Source organism: Halichoerus grypus, chromosome 5 (assembly GCF_964656455.1).
Source record: "Halichoerus grypus chromosome 5, mHalGry1.hap1.1, whole genome shotgun sequence".
Classification (NCBI taxonomy): Eukaryota; Metazoa; Chordata; class Mammalia; order Carnivora; family Phocidae; genus Halichoerus; species Halichoerus grypus.
Genome location: NC_135716.1, coordinates 169453679 through 169469045, shown reverse-complemented (window position 1 = coordinate 169469045; position 15367 = coordinate 169453679). Strand labels below are relative to the sequence as shown.

Here is a 15367-nt window from a genome sequence, read left to right as displayed (position 1 = left end):
GGGCTTACAGACACCTGTGACTCCCTTCTTCCCTTGCTCTCCATCACCCAGATGCTTCCAGAGATGACATGGGAATTAACCTGAATGCAGGACAACAGCTCATGGGAAGGGATGCCTGCCTCTCCCGGATCTTGTTAACCTTAAAAATAATACTATCAGTTATTTTACCAGCAAAATGGGCTTATTCAGGAATAGCCGATGAATTGCAACCCAGGACACACAAACTATGACAAAACTACAGGTAAGTCAGGAGAACAGAGGAGAAGAACCTTCTTTTATAGAGGAAGGGAGGAGGGTAGTTGAGAGGGGCTGTTATACACAAGCCCACTGGAGGAAACTGGGAGTTCAAATTGTAACGGCTTTTCATTGGCTGAGCTGTGACAGGCTCTCATTGGCTGGGCTGTTGCCAGGCCGAGAGAAAATCTTCCTTTCTCATGCTGGGGCAGTAAAGTACAGGCTTCTTCCTGTTGGTTCTGCAACTGAGGACTCTGGTAGGAGGTGAGAGCTACCCCTTCTGGCCTCCCCTCTCCATTTCATATGAGCTTTCCTTTACTCAGTTTCACAGTGACATCCCTGGGTACTACACAGTCCACTTTTACCTGGGCAACAGCTCCGTGAAAAATCACATCGTGTGCCCTGTAGATCATTAAGAACTACGATTTCTGAGTCTTTTGGACTTTGCTGCTCTCTCCACCTCTTGACTGAGAGACAAGGAATTGATTTCCAAATCAATTGGCTTAGGTCTGTTTGCTTCCTTTCTTTTTTTTTTTTTTTTTTTTACTGGATTAATTGTGTGGGTTTGGATTTCTCTGGATTCACGATTCTCTTCTTTGTCTCCCCCCTGAAATTGCATTCTAATCCTACATGACATTTGTCTGGTTTCCCCAGCAACCATCTCAAAAGCCATAAACAGCAGATTAAGGCTTGAAGGGAGAAGTGAGAGCCGCACAGTTCTGGACAGGAGGTAAAAATCTCAGCTGCTCAGGAGGATGGTTTGTAGCAATAACAAAGAAAGGCTGACTCTGTGCATTTGAGTATTTTCCATGTGGAAAGAGCAGTTTTTTGTTATTTTAAAATCTCCAAGCACCTAAGATACCAACTGAGCCAGCCAGGTCCTCCTCTCTTCAAATCTTAATCAGTTTATGGACATACCTTTTATATACTTGTCAGAGTTGGCTATTTTCATTCTCTACTTATGGATTCTCTCATGGATAAACACACTCTTGTGTCTCCTCTACTCTCAATAAACTGCTTTACTTCTGACACTTCTTGTTACCAAATGTGTGTGTGGGGGGGGTCCCCACATCAAGCAATTCTGTAACACCCGCTAGGTGTCCTATAATTTAACTCAATTCTGACACTATCTACTGGGAGTTAGCATCAGATCCCACAGGTTAAGGACTCAGTCCCCCAAAACTATCTCCCTCTCCCCACAGTTGCCAATCATAAGTCCAGATTGTTACCTCTGCTTCCAACCAACTCGTATAAATCAGAGGTTCCCACGGTCCCTCCCCAGGTTCAATTAATTTGCTAAAGCAGCTCACAGAATTCAGGCAAACAGTTTACTTACTAGGTTACCTATTTATTACAAAGGATATTAAAGGATACAAATGAATAGCTAGGTGAAGAAATACGTAGGGTGAAGTCTAGAAGGGTCCTGAGCACAGAAGCTTCTGTTCCCGTGAAGTTTAGGGTGTGACACCTTCCTGGCACGAGGACATACTTTTGTTCACCAACCTGGCAGTTCCCCAAACTCTATTCTTTTGGATTTTAATGGAGGCTTCATTACACAGGCATGGTTGATTAAATCACTGGCCGTTGGTGACTGATTCAACCTCCAGCCTCTCTTCCCTCCCTGGATGGAGAGGGGCAATCAAGTTCCAACTCTCTAACTTGGCTGGTTCCGGCAACCAGCTTCCAGCCTCAGGTGAACCAAAGACTTTCCAAAAATCATTTCATTAGCATACACTCAGGTGTGGTTGAAAGGGGCTTGTTATTAATAACAGAAGACACCCATTTCACCCCTATTACTCTGAAGCTATTTCAAGAACCGAGGACAAAAGCCAACTATTATAACAAAAGATGCCACTATTGCTCTAATCAGGAAACTATAAGGGTTTGGGGAGCTGCGAGCCAGGAACCATGGACGAAAACCAAAATATATATTTATTATAAATCACAATATCACATCCACACATCTCCATAAATTGCAAAAGCCTGAGTATTTGTACGCCTGCTGCCTGGTACCTCTGTTATGAAGCACAGCTGGCTTGGCCATTCTCTATCACTCGGAACTGTGGTCATTCCTAGTTTTTACATGTGGACTATCACTTGATCATCTTGTTCCCTGCTGCCCTGATGTGGCACCTGAGACGCCCTGTCCCTGGTGTTAACCTTACAAATAAAACTGTCACTTATTTTACCAGCAAAATAGGTTTATTCAGGAATAGCAGAGAATTGCAACTTAGGACACTCAAACTATGGCAAAACTATAGGAAAGTCCAGAGAACAAAGAAGAACCTTTTATAGAGGCAGGGAGTTGGGAAGGGCTGTTATAAACAAAAATTCCACTGGAGGAAACTGGGAGTTCTAAGTGTAGTGGCTTTTCATCGGCTGAGCTGTGACAGTCTCTCGTTGGCTAGGCTCTTGCCAGGCAAGGAGAAAATCTTCCTTCCTCATGCCGGGGAAGGAACGTCCAGGCTTCTTTCCGGGGGGGATGCAAGGTATTGTCTCTTTCTATTGATTAGATGAGGAGTGGTACAGGGTGAGAGCTTCCCCTCCTGGCCTCCTGACTCCATTTCAAACAAGGTTTCCTTTATTCAGGTTCACACTGGTTTGCCCAAGAAATAAATGAAAGCCCGTGGTCAGGCCAGTTCTGGACTGGGAGCTAGGAGACCTCTGCTTTTACCCAGGACGTGGGCATGTTTCCTCATCCTCCTGGGCTGGGGCTCCATGGGTGTAACACCCCAGGGAGACGAGAAGGTCTCCAAGTTGTGTCCAGCTCAGCCAAAAGGAGGGTCAATGATTCTGGTCCTGGAAGCCTCCACTGCTCAGGGCATGAACTGACTCATCAGCAGTCACCCCATGGCCTTTGAATCTTCCTCCCCCTCAGCAATTCCTGTCTGCCCGTCTTCCAGAATATATCCCAAATCTGACCACTTCTCTCCACTCCCACCGCCACTCCATTATTCCACACCACCCTCCCACCTGGGCTCCCTTGATCTGTTCTTCTCAGCAAGCCAGAGAGGTCTATTAAAAACATAGGTCAGATCAGGTCATTGCCTGTCTTCAAACCCTTCCCTGGCTTCCTATGGTCCATGAAATGAAGTCTGTACTCCTCACTGACCTATGAGACCTCACAAGACCTGATCTCTGCCTGCCTCTGCCCTCATCCTGTCCACTCTGCCTTCAGCCCCCACTCTGGGGTCAACCACATTGGCCTTATGGGCTTTCCCTCCTCCAGGCATTCTCCAGCTCCAGCGCTCCCTGCGCCTCCTTGCTTGTCCTGGTTTAAAAAAATTAAAAATAAAAATTCAGTGGAGTAAATTTAAAGCTCTAATTGGCTTTATTAACGATTCATGAGTGAGGCAGCAGCCCCTAGCAAGCAGAGGGGGGCTCTGAGTTGTCACACAAAACAGAAGGTTTCTATAGGCAGGAGGGTAGGGACAGGAAGTTAGTAGCAAAAGAAAAAAAGTATTGTTTCAGGCAAGGTCATTTTCCTTGTGGGGGCGGGGAAGAACAGGGAGTTTTTTTTTTTGTTTGTTTTGTTTTTTTTTTTTTTTAAAGATTTTTTATTTATTTATTTGAGAGAGAGAGAATGAGAGACAGAGAGCATGAGAGGGAGGAGGGTCAGAGGGAGAAGCAGACTCCCTGCCGAGCAGGGAGCCCGATGCGGGACTCGATCCCGGGACTCCAGGATCATGACCTGAGCCGAAGGCAGTTGCTTAACCAACTGAGCCACCCAGGCGCCCAAGAACAGGGAGTTTTATCATGCACATCACCTCATCTTCCTTTGGGGGATAGAGAGGGCCCATGTGACAGATTTCCTCACTTTCTCTGGTGCTGACCAGAAAATTCCTGACTGACCAGTGAAGACTTCATTTCTGGGGGCGGTTGAAACTGCAATTAGGTTAGGTCTAAGCCTGAGTTCGGTGACATGGCCTAGCATAAGTGACTCCATCTTGGGCCTGTGGTTTTCTTAACATCCTTCAGGCCCAGCTCACCTGTCTTCTCCTAGCAGTTGGTCCTTACCCTCCCTCCCTTTCTGAAGGAACCCCTGTCTCCCACTTACAGTGATCAATGACAGCATGGTATTATTTCCTTCAAAGGACTTTTCACAGGTTGTCTTTCTCTTGTGTTGCCATCTTTTGTGCTAGAGTATCAGCTGTTTCCCCCACCCCCACTGGAAGCGGGGGGGGGGGGGGGGGCAGGACCTCCACTGACTCTGCCCCACCTTGCAGAGTGCAGAACGCATTCAGTAGGACTTAATGAATGCATACCTGGAAAGATAAAGGTTGCCTTGAGCCCTTTCAGACTCCTGCGTCGCTGGGCTTGGCTCAGATGACCGAGGCTCAGATGACCGACCGTAGTCAACTCTTTATGGGGGAGGCTAGTGATGCTTCTGTTCCTAAATCCCTCACAGTAGGTGTGGGCAAAGGCAGTCTGATGTGGCGGGTGACCTATGGCTTGGTTGGCCTGGGTTAACAGAGAAAGCAGAAGGTGAGGCGAGCCATGGAGGGCAGAAGGCTGAAGACCATCAAATCCCATGATGCCACCCAGAGATGCCAAGGTCCCCTTTGTGTCAGCACATCCCCCTCCCTAGCCCCTATCACTTAGCATAATAATTCTCCCATTTATCCAGCATTTTACAAACATTATCTTTTTTAATCCCTCACCACAACTATACTGAGGTAAGTATATTATCTTCATCTAACCAAAAGAAAGGGAGTCTCAGAGAGGTTTAAAAAATGATCCTGTCTTGCAGTGCAGTCAGGATTGGAACCTGAGACCACCAACTGTTGAGCCCTTGACCCCAGGCACATCCCAGCAAGAGCTTCTAGTGGCATCTGGAAGTGGCCCCAGAGATCTCAGATCTCGGGGCCTGAGCAGTCTCTCCCTGGGCTCCCTTCCCTTCTTCATGGCTCCTGCTTTGTGGACAGGTCTGCCTCTCCACATGGATAGGTGTTTGAAGCCAAGGATTGTCTCATGTCTTTGGTGAGGAAGTAGAACCTTCTTAATCTTTGTTAATAAATACTACCATGGAGTTTCCTGTGAAAGCACAGTGGACTCTTCGTTCTCAGCCAACTGGAGAGGACGTTGTTAAGGCCTGGACAGCATCCCAGAGGGAGCCCAGGGCAACACAGTGGCCCAGAACCCTAGTTTTCTGGAAATCATTTGAAAGCAGAATGAGGAAACCTGACTGTACTCCTGGTTCTGTCACTAACCTGCGTGACTCTGGGCAACTCACCTCTGCTTCCCAGGCCTCAGTTTCCCCATTTATAAAAGGAGAGTGTTCGGGATTCTTCTAAGACCCCTTCCCTCTTTCTGTACATATTGGTTGTGGTGTGGCCGGCTTGCGGGGTGGGGGGGGGGGCGCTGGGGGAATGGAGGGGCTGGGGGGTGGGGGGCATATATACAGCAATGAACCACACAGTCTGATAGAGAAGATGGGCCTTGATTCTCCAGGGCAGAGTTTTTGACCCTTGCCAGCTATCAAACCTGGTGTAACACCAAGCTGCCCCCAAACCTTTCAATCAGGTTAACGCAGCCCCACTTTAAAGACACCTACCTGCATCTGTCCCGGGGTATCTTGAAGGTCCCTTAGCCCTTCCGGCCCTTGGAGAAGTGTGGCCTGGCATAGGTGGCCTGCTGGACTGAGCGTCCCCGAGGTGCCAGACCTGGAATCCCAGAAAGGACCCAGGCCCGGGAGAGGCGCGAGGACACCACGGGGAGGCGCCGCCACTCCAGTGTCCCGACCCTGGCGCCCCCGGGGCGGTCCCCGCAGCCCCGGGACCGAGGGGCGAGCTCGGCCTCTCCCCAGGATCACCTGCGCCGGGCGGGGCGGGGCCGGGGGCGGGATCCCGGGCGGGTAGAGCCGGGGCGGCCGCGGCGGCGCCGGCGGGAGGGCGAGCGGCCGGCGGCGCAGGTAAGAGGCCCCGGGACGCGCGGACGCGGGGGGCTGCGGGGAGCGCGGGCGGCCCGGCTCAGGCGCGGCGGCTCGCGGGCCACCTGCCCGCCGCGCTCGGCGAAGGAGAGCCCCGGCGTGGGGGATGAGGGGTTCCCGGTGTCGCTGCCCTGTCGCTGGAGGCAGGGCCTGCGGTGTGCGCGCGAGGGCAGCGGTCAGGGCCGGTGGGAGGGAAGTTGATCATCTCGCGTGGGTCTGGAGATGGGATGGGGCGTGCGTCAAGGTGCCCAGAGTGCCAGACACGCGCGGCGGAGCGCCCAGAAGCGCCCCGAGAACCAACCTGCATTTGGGGGGTGATATTCCGGGTATCCAGTAGGTAGGTCAGTCCCTTTCCCGCTCCCCCCCCCCCCCACCAAGCCTCTTTGTGAGATCCTGAGACTCCCCGGAAGAAAGGGGAGCTGACCTGGCCAGCCAGGAGGTAGAAGGGACTTGGAACCATTCGAGACCTGGGTTTGCTTCATCTGTGAAATGGGCGTCTTGATGGGTCTGCCCTATGCGGAGACCTCTCTGGGAGGAAGATCTGTGATTCCAGGAGGAATAGAACAGGGGGAGGAACCCAGGGTTCTGGTTCAGATCAGCAAATTCAGTAGACACGTGGGAGCAGCTGCTGGGTGGCTCACTGGACAAGCTGCTGCAGAGGAAAAACGCAGGGACAGCTACTATTCTATGGTCTGGGTCCCCTGGTGGGAGGAGGAGATGGGTGTGTCAAATACTAGGCCTCCTTTAGAGGGTCCAAGGAAGTCCTCTGGTCTGGGAGGGGGATCCGGAAGGCTTCTTGGAGGAGATGGGGTTGAGTGGAGCAGGGAAAGAAAGCGCAGTGCTTAAGGGCCAGTGCTTTGGCATTAGTCAACCTGGGTGTTGGAATCCTCGCCCCTTAGCCAGTGACTAACTTAGCCGGGGGCAAAACCTTCCTTCCTCAATGGTCCCGTTTGATGTACTCCTTAAAAGAAGCAGTTTTTCTGAAACATTAAGTCGGATAATCCATGTAAAGTACTTCGTACAGAGTCTGTATGTAGTAGGCACTCAACAAACATAAACTATTAATTTCCACTAGACTATAGCTCCTTGGGGGCAGGGACAATGTCTATTTGGTTCTATATTCCCGGCACTAGTGTGGTGCCTGGCATATAGTTGGTCTCACTATATATTTGTTGAATGAATGAACGATGAATAAGTATGTAGTCAACAAATAGCGAATTTAGAGATGGCCAGATGCTAACGGATGAGTACGGATGGAGCAGATGGTGGTCCAGGTGGGTGAAACAGTGGAAATATAAGCCCAAAGTAACAGATCGGGAGTACCTCCCTCGTATGGAGCAGAAGGTAACGTGATGAGCATATCCAGAGCATAGAGGTCGGGAAGGGCCCTCAAACTCCTGGGATCCTGAATCCCAGCAGCCACACAGGGGTAGGGGAAGGAGCTGGTGGTATAGGTAGGTTGGATAGCCTTCTCACGTCCTCTAAGTGTCCATCTCAAAGTCATATGGGTAAGGGGAGGAAGGGGTGCTGGGTACCTGATGGGAGCAGAAGATGACAAGGGAAAGGAGTCCCTGGCCCCCTTCATGGGGTGGGGCATTCCTCGCCTTGTCCCTGCTGGTCTCTATGCAGGCTCATGGTGAGATGGTAGAAAGGGGCAGCATGGTGCCAAGGAAGCCAGCCACTGGGTGTGTGTGATGAGATAGGCACACAATGAACCAGGTTAGAGGAATGTGCTCCATCTTTTGGGGAATCTGCTGTAATAGTTTTATATCAAGAGCAAATCCTGGGGCGCCTGAGTGGCTCAGTCGGTTAAGAGGCTGCCTTCGGCTCAGGTCATGATCCCAGGGTCCTGGGATCGAGCCCCGCATCAGGCTCCCTGATCTGCAGGAAGCCTACTTCTCCCTCTCCCACTCCTCCTGCTTGTGTTCCCTCTCTCGCTGTGTCTCTCTCTGTCAAAAAAATAAATAAAATCTTTAAAAACATAAATAAATAAATAAAAATAAAGAGCAAATCCTTGTGGCTGGCTCCCGAGCTCCCTGTCGCACTATGGACCGTGCCAGCCTCAGGCCAGGAGGGAGGGAGCTGTGTCTTTGGGAGTAGAACCATCCTCTAAGCAAAGTGAGGGGACTTTTGCTTTTCTAAAGGCCTGGAAAGGCAGCGTGTTGGGTTTCTCTCTCCTCGGGGTGACCAGGAAGGCGTGAGAAGCGAAGGTCTGAGGTGGAGGCAAGGGGTTGGGGGAACGTATCCACAGGAGACAGGAGGCCCTGTACCCCTCAAAAGAGCCAGGTTCGAAGTTTCTCCTCGTAGCACTTTCCATAGTTGCTCATAATCTAATTTGCCATTTGCCCCAATACATCAGTGCCCCCAGAGACCCGCGGGGCTCCGAAGAGCTAAGCAACGTGCACGCTGATCCCCATCCTACTGCCCCTGGGACGCAGGGTCATAGTGTGCAAGGGCTACAGGGACCCTGGACGGTAAAGGAGGGCACCCTCTGTTTGAAGGTGCGGAAGCAGGGGTGAGCTGTGCTCAGCCATGGAGCATGGGGGGGACCCCGAGTCTCCTGATTCCACGTGCTCCGTCACTACAGCGGGCTCCGAAACTCTGGGAATTGAAGATGCTGCCACACTTGCCTTCATTTTCTGATCTTCCAATAAAATGGAATGAAAAGTTAGAAAAAGAAAGGTGGATTTTAAGTGGCCCAATGAAATCTTGTAGTTAAAAAAGACACCCTCGGGCGCCTGGGTGGCTCAGTCGTTAAGCGTCTGCCTTCGGCTCAGGTCATGATCCCAGGGTCCTGGGATCGAGTCCCGCATCGGGCTCCCTGCTCGGCAGGAAGCCTGCTTCTCCCTCTCCCACTCCCCCTGCTTGTGTTCCTGCTCTCACTGTGTCTCTCTCTGTCAAATAAATAAATAAAATCTTTAAAAAAAAAAAAAAAAAAAGACACCCTCACGTCTGATGACAAGAAAGACGGAAAGTGCCATATGTTCACTTTGTCTTTTTAAAGATGTGTTTGATCTTGAAGAGAAATCATCAAAACAGGGACCTCTCCTCTAGCCTAGGCTGAACTCTTGCCGTCAGAAGTGCCTGTGTGGAGATGCACACTCTGCAGGCCTCCACAGAAGGGCCTCTGAAGGCCGCCCGGAGGCAGCGGCGTGTTTATTTGTCCTGGACAGCCGCCAGGCCCCGCGCAGCCTGCCCCCATCGCCTTCCCCACCTGCATCCAGCCTGCTCATGGTCGTCGGTCTCTTGGCTTCTGGCAGCCCACTCTTTGCTTTGGGATCTGGCAGGATGGCTGCCTCTTTGTTTTCTCTCAAACAAATGCCTTATCGGAATTCTAGATCCTAGGCAGGCAGGAGGAGGCAGGAAGAAAGGAGGGGGACCGAGCCAAGGTGAGAGAAAAAGAGAGAGAGAGGCTGTGGATTCCTGAGCAGGGCTGGGGTGTAGGTAAAGCTGGGGAGTGTGGCAGCGGGTCTGGAACTTCTCATGTGGTTTGAACCTCCCCGGGCTTGGTGGCTGCAGTTTGGCCTAAGGAAGGAAAAGAGGGTGTGCCAGTCTCTAAGACAGAGAGGCCTGTTCTTCAGCCAGCTTGAAGGCCCGTCTGAGGGGCGTCCTGCCAGGCCTGGCCACTCCTGAGCCGCGGGGGCCCTCGGTGGCGCTGCCAGGTCCCGTGGGAGCTGCTGGGGGCCTCGAGGAGGTGGAGCAGGTGGTGCGAGAGGTCTGGCATCTCGAGGGCCGTGCCAACCCTGGAGGACCAGCGTGCCCTGCTCCAGGGCGGCATCGGGCCGAAGTCAGCAGCAAGCCTAGGCAAGGAGCAAGGACTTGGGCCTCTGCTTTGGAGTTGTGGGATCTTGTTCCAGCCACGGCACCTCTCTGGGCCTCAGTTTCCTAATTTATTGGAGAGGATACTCGCCCCAGCAATCACTTAATGGGTATCAGTTTCCTTTCCCCTTTAGGGAAGCTCGTGTCTTGGGAACTGTTGAGCCAACCTTTCAGGCAAACAGCCTCAGAATTTTTAAAAATTCCTCCACGGTTCACACTCCATTCATTCATTCACTCCTTCCCTCATTCCGCTCGGGGCTAACACCTGCCCCTGGCCTGTGCTGGCAATTCAGACTTCGCTCTGTCTGCTGCTGGGCGCCCGGCTCCTTGCAGCCCCCCAGCGCGGCGCAGTGGCCTGGCTTTGAAGCTTCCATTGTGGCGGCCCCTGGAGTTCTCCCTTCAGTCTGTTGTGCAATAAAAAGCAATCGTGTAACCTGTTTCCCCAGTGCAGTACCTCATCCCATTATCCTCCCCCCGATTTCCTAGGGTTTCAGGCTGCAGGTCACGGAGGGAGACAAAGGTTCACTCCCATTTGCCGAGCGCTTAGCAGGTGCACCCACGGTGCTAAATGCCCCTCGCGCCACGCGGCCTGTAAGCCCACAGCGCCCCGTAAGCCCACAGCGCCCCGGGAGGCCGGCAGTGGTGTGCCCCAGTTCCGTACCAGGGTTCAGAGGCAACCAGGGATGCATTCTGACTTCCCTGGGCCCAAGGCAATTTTGCCTTCAAGGGCCCCTTCCTCCATAAAAAATACTAAAAAGTTGTATTTATGACTGCGTGGGTATATTAAAACATTTCCTTTGGGGCGCCTGAGTAGCGCGGTCGCTTGAGCATCCGACTCTTGGTTTCGGTTCAGGTCGTGATCTGGGGGTCGTGAGACTGAGCCGTTTGTTGGGCTCCACGCTCAGCGCAGGGTCTGCTCGGGATTCTCCCTCGCTCTCTGCCCCTCCCCCGCTTGCACTCACGCTCTCTCTCTCAAATAAATAAATCTAAAAAAAAAATTTCTTCAACCTAAAAGTTCCTCTTTTCTTCTGATTTTGAAAGAAATGAAAACATTTTTTGTGGGCCCTGAGCACTTTGTCTCCCGCGGCCGATGACAGCGTGGGCCCCAGACCTGACAGGGCTGGGATTCCAGCAGAAGCTCATCGCTGGGGGGTGGGGGGGGCTGTCCTAGCCTCCTCATTGCACCGCTCTTTAGCAGTTAAAAAAAAAAGACAACCGGTTATCTGAAATCTTAGCGCCTGGAGCAGCATTAATAGTTCTCTCTGGAAAAGGGAACTTGATTTGTTTTTCCTCCCACTCCCTGCCTTGCAGTTTTTTGACCTAAACTTTTTAGGGGTCAAGCCCACTGAATCCTCCTTCTCCAAAGTTCTACATGCCCCACGTGGGCCTTCTCTCCAATCACAGACCCTTAGGAGAACCGGTTTGCCCAGAGGACAAAGAGGATCCATTTATCTTTTAGAAATAGCTCCAGGTTCCTACCTAGTCCCCAGTATCAGTATCGTTGGTCATAATAATAATAACAATAATTAACACGTTTGCGTCCTCTCCGTGTGCGGGGCACTGTGCTAATCCTTCGGCATGCATTGTCAGTAACCCTATGAATAGACACTGTGATCATCTCCATTTTGCAGATAAAGAAACTGAGGCTTAGGAAGACTACATGAGTTCCCCAAGTGGCAGTGCCAGGATTGGGACTGGGGTCTGCTAGTTGGTTGTCAGAGCATAACCTCCATGAAGGCAGGGACTGTTTCCCACCGTCTCCCCATCACCTGGCACAGTGCCTTGGTATGTACGAGCCTTCAGTGCGGAATGAATGAATGTTTGAGCCCAGAGCCTGACCTCTTAACCTCTGCTCTGGCCTGCTCTTTAGGGAAGCTTACCAGCTTCCGGTCCCGCTCCTGTGCAGTGGGCTGGGATAGCTCAAAGCTGGGGTTAGGAATGGAATAGAACAGGTGAAGGCCCAGGCATTCACTGTCCCACCAACACCCCTCCTACCACCCTCACCTCTAGCCTGGGGAATCCCACTCGGAGAGTCCACCCCCGCCCAGGCTGCTGTCCCCCTAGGAACTTGGAGGTGCAGCCTGAGAGTCACACAGGCAGAATGCCAGCCAGAGTGACCAAGGGTGTCTGTGTGGCTCTCTGCCCTGTGGCTCATCCTTTTTCCTCTCCTGTTGTGCCTTTGGCCCTTCCCCAAGGTGCATTGCCAGAGAGATAGCTGGTATCCCCAGGGGAACTTGAACTCACCTGACAAAGTAATTAGACACCTAAAAAATACAGCTACTGGGGTGCCTGGGTGGCTCAGTCATTAAGCATCTGCCTTCAGCTCACGTTGTGATCCCAGGGTCCTGGGATCGAGCCCCGCTTTGGGCTCCCTGCTCCGCGGGAAGCCTGCTTCTCCCTCTCCCACTCCCCCCGTTTGTGTTCCCTCTCTCACTGTGTCTCTCTCTGTCAAATAAATAAATAAAAATCTTTTTTTTTAAAGGAAACACGGTAATTTTATTTTTTTTAAAGATTTTATTTATTTATTTGAGAGAGAGAGAATGAGAGAGAGAGAGAGCACATGAGAGGGGGGAGGGTCAGAGGGAGAAGCAGACTCCCCGCCGAGCAGGGAGCCCGATGTGGGACTCGATACAGGGACTCCAGGATCATGACCTGAGCCGAAGGCAGTCGCTTAACCAACTGAGCCACCCAGGCGCCCAATAAATAAAAATCTTTAAAAAAAAATCAGTTTATTTGAAACAGAAATTTTCTATCACTTCTGAAAATAGAAAAAACAGTATCAGTTGCCATGGACAAAAGATAAACAAAACAACTTACATGAAGCAGATGAATGTCATTAAATTCTAGCTAGACAGCTACCTCCCCGTGCCTGAGCCCAAGGCTGGCCCTCTCTTGGTTGAAGAGATGAGCAAGGGTGTTGCTAACACTGGAGCCAGACTCTGAGTTCTAGGATCTGCACAGGGACAGCCGATCAGCTTCCAGATCCTGATCGCACAGTTCTGGCCACTGTGTCCTTAAATTTGACAGTTTGGGGCAGCATTGGGATTTTCCCATTTTCCTGATTATGGCGGGTGCTCTCTATAGCTCCCCAGTCTGGCCAGTTCTGCAGTGTTGTGGAATTCTTCAGCCTTTCCAATACATTTAAAGAATCAGGTGTATAAACCCCTTCCTACCTCAAATGCCGAGTACTCTTTCCGAGGCTTGCCCTGAGCCTTGCCTGAATCGCCCACTTCCCTTAGTTCTTGCAGAGTCTCCTGGGTTTCTTTCTTTTATTATCTAAGTATTTCCTCCAAAAGGAGTTTCAGTGTGGGCCTGTGTCTTCGACCTTCTGCAGCTTTATTTGCCTGAGAATATTTTTATTATGACCTCATGTTTGAATGACACTTTGGCTGGCTTTAAGATGCTGGATTGAAAGGGTTTTCTTTTCAATTCTTAGTAACATTGTGACTTCCTTTTGTTACTGAGGGGTAGAATGGCAGTCTGCTTCTTGTTCCTTTGTAAGGGATGTTACTATGTTACTTCTCTCTCTCCCTGCTCTTCCTCTTTGTCTCTCATTGTTTCAATGTCACCCCATATCAGTGTGGATTTTTCCTTATTTCTACTGTTGGCTGCTCTAGGAGCCTTTTCAATCTGAGTCCATCCAGGTTTATTTAATTCTGGAACATTTAATCTCCATCGTTTCGTTCCTTATTTCCTCTCTCCAGTTTTATTTTCCTTTCCTTTTGGGACCCCTACTTTCCATCTCTCTCAGTTTTTCTTTTTCCTTTGTTACCTCTTTATCTTTTCCTGCCTTTCTGGGACAATTCTCAATCTGATTTTGCTCTTGACTAGTGAATGCTTCAACTGTATGCATCTTGATATTTACACCATCTATTGTGCCCTTTATTTTAAATGTTGTATTTTGCATAGCTCACATTTTGACTTGGTTCTCACCTATGACTCCTTGTTCTTGCATTGTTTTACACATGTCTGCTCTTATCTTAGTATAATTACCATGTTTTACTTTAAAATCTTGGTCCCCCTGCTTTAATAATTCCGCTTCAGATGGAATATGTAGCTTGGTTTATTGTCTTTCTTTTATAGTAGCTGCATTTCTTTTTTTTTTTTTAAGATTTATTTATTTGAGAGAGAGAGAGAAGGAGCAGGGGGAGGGGCAGAGGGAGAGGGAGAAGCAAACTCCCCACTGAGCAGGAAGTTGATACGGGGCTCAATCCCAAGACCCTGAGATCATGACCTGAGCTGAAGGCTGACGCTTAACTGGCTGAGTCACCCAGGTGCCCTAATATTTCATCTTTTTTTAAAGATTTATTTATGTATTTGGGAGAGAGTGAGGGGGAGAACGAGAGACAGTCTTGAGCAGACTCTGCGCTGAGCATGGAGCCCGATGTTGGGCTCAATCTCATGACCCCGAGATCACGACCTGAGCCAAAACCAAGAGTCGGGGCCTAACCAATTGCACAACCCAGGTGCCCCTAAACTGATAAATATTTTAAAGGAAAAGTAGGTCCAGAAATCTCAATACAAAGTCATCATGATTGGTGCAAACAATTATTAAAAGTGGTCAGAGGTGAACAAATAATGCAATATATGTTAAGAAAGAAAAAAAGAAGAAGAATGTAGCAGGAGGGGAAGAATGAAGGGGGGGAAATCGGAGGGGGAGAAGAACCATGAGAGACGATGGACTCTGAAAAACAAACTGAGGGTTCTAGAGGGGAGGGGGGTGGGAGGATGGGTTAGCCTGGTGATGGGTATTGAGGAGGGCACGTTCTGCATGGAGCACTGGGTGTTATGCACAAACAATGAATCATGGAACACTATATCTAAAACTAATGATGTAATGTATGAGGATTAACATAACAATAAAAAAATTAAAAAAAAAAAAAAGTGGTCAGAGGTGGCAAAGGTGACCTGGGGAGGAGGGGTAAGTTAGGTCTCAAGATCGAGGCAGGTTTAGCTTGGTAAAGGCAGGAACACAGTCCTGGAGTCATGGGCTGGTTCTGTGTTGCTGGGGAGCCAACCTCTCCAACACTAAGGCGCTTCAAACAACCGTTTATTATTTTTTGTCTCCTGGCTCTGTAGGTGGACCAGGTTTAGCTGGGAGGTTCTCACTTGGGGTCTCTCCCCTGGTTTCGATCAGATATTCAGGCATCTCAGCTGGCCTGGGTGTCCGAGGTGGCTCCCTCCCACGGCCGCCCGTTGAGACGGGCTGACAGCTGGGAGCACGACTGGGGCTGTCCACTAGAACATCTACCTGTGGCCTCCCCATGGGCCTAGGGGCTTCTCACGGCATGACAGCTGGGTTCCAAGAGGGAGGTTTCCAGGAGCAAGCATTCGGGAAGCAGAAGCTGCCACTTAAGGGCTGTCCACCATATTCTGGTGAGCCTA

The 15367-nt window shown here is 50.5% G+C and overlaps 1 protein-coding gene and 1 long non-coding RNA gene across 2 annotated transcripts in view; one reads left to right on the top strand and one right to left on the bottom strand.

Annotated features, from left to right (window-relative positions):
* Nucleotides 1–2424: 2424 nt before the first annotated feature.
* LOC144381969 (uncharacterized) lies at nucleotides 2425–6093 on the bottom strand. The gene is made up of 3 exons (XR_013448339.1): nucleotides 5789–6093; nucleotides 4500–4695; nucleotides 2425–3505 (listed from the first exon to the last, which is right to left on the bottom strand). It is a non-coding gene; the product is annotated as an uncharacterized LOC144381969 (long non-coding RNA).
* Nucleotides 6094–6099: 6 nt separating this feature from the next.
* The window catches only part of NCMAP (non-compact myelin associated protein), a 42466-nt gene continuing 33198 nt past the window's right edge, over nucleotides 6100–15367 (top strand). Inside the window, exon 1 of the mRNA XM_036089040.2 lies at nucleotides 6100–6145. The gene's annotated coding sequence lies outside the window, so the exon portion shown is untranslated. The remainder of the gene's footprint in view (nucleotides 6146–15367) is intronic.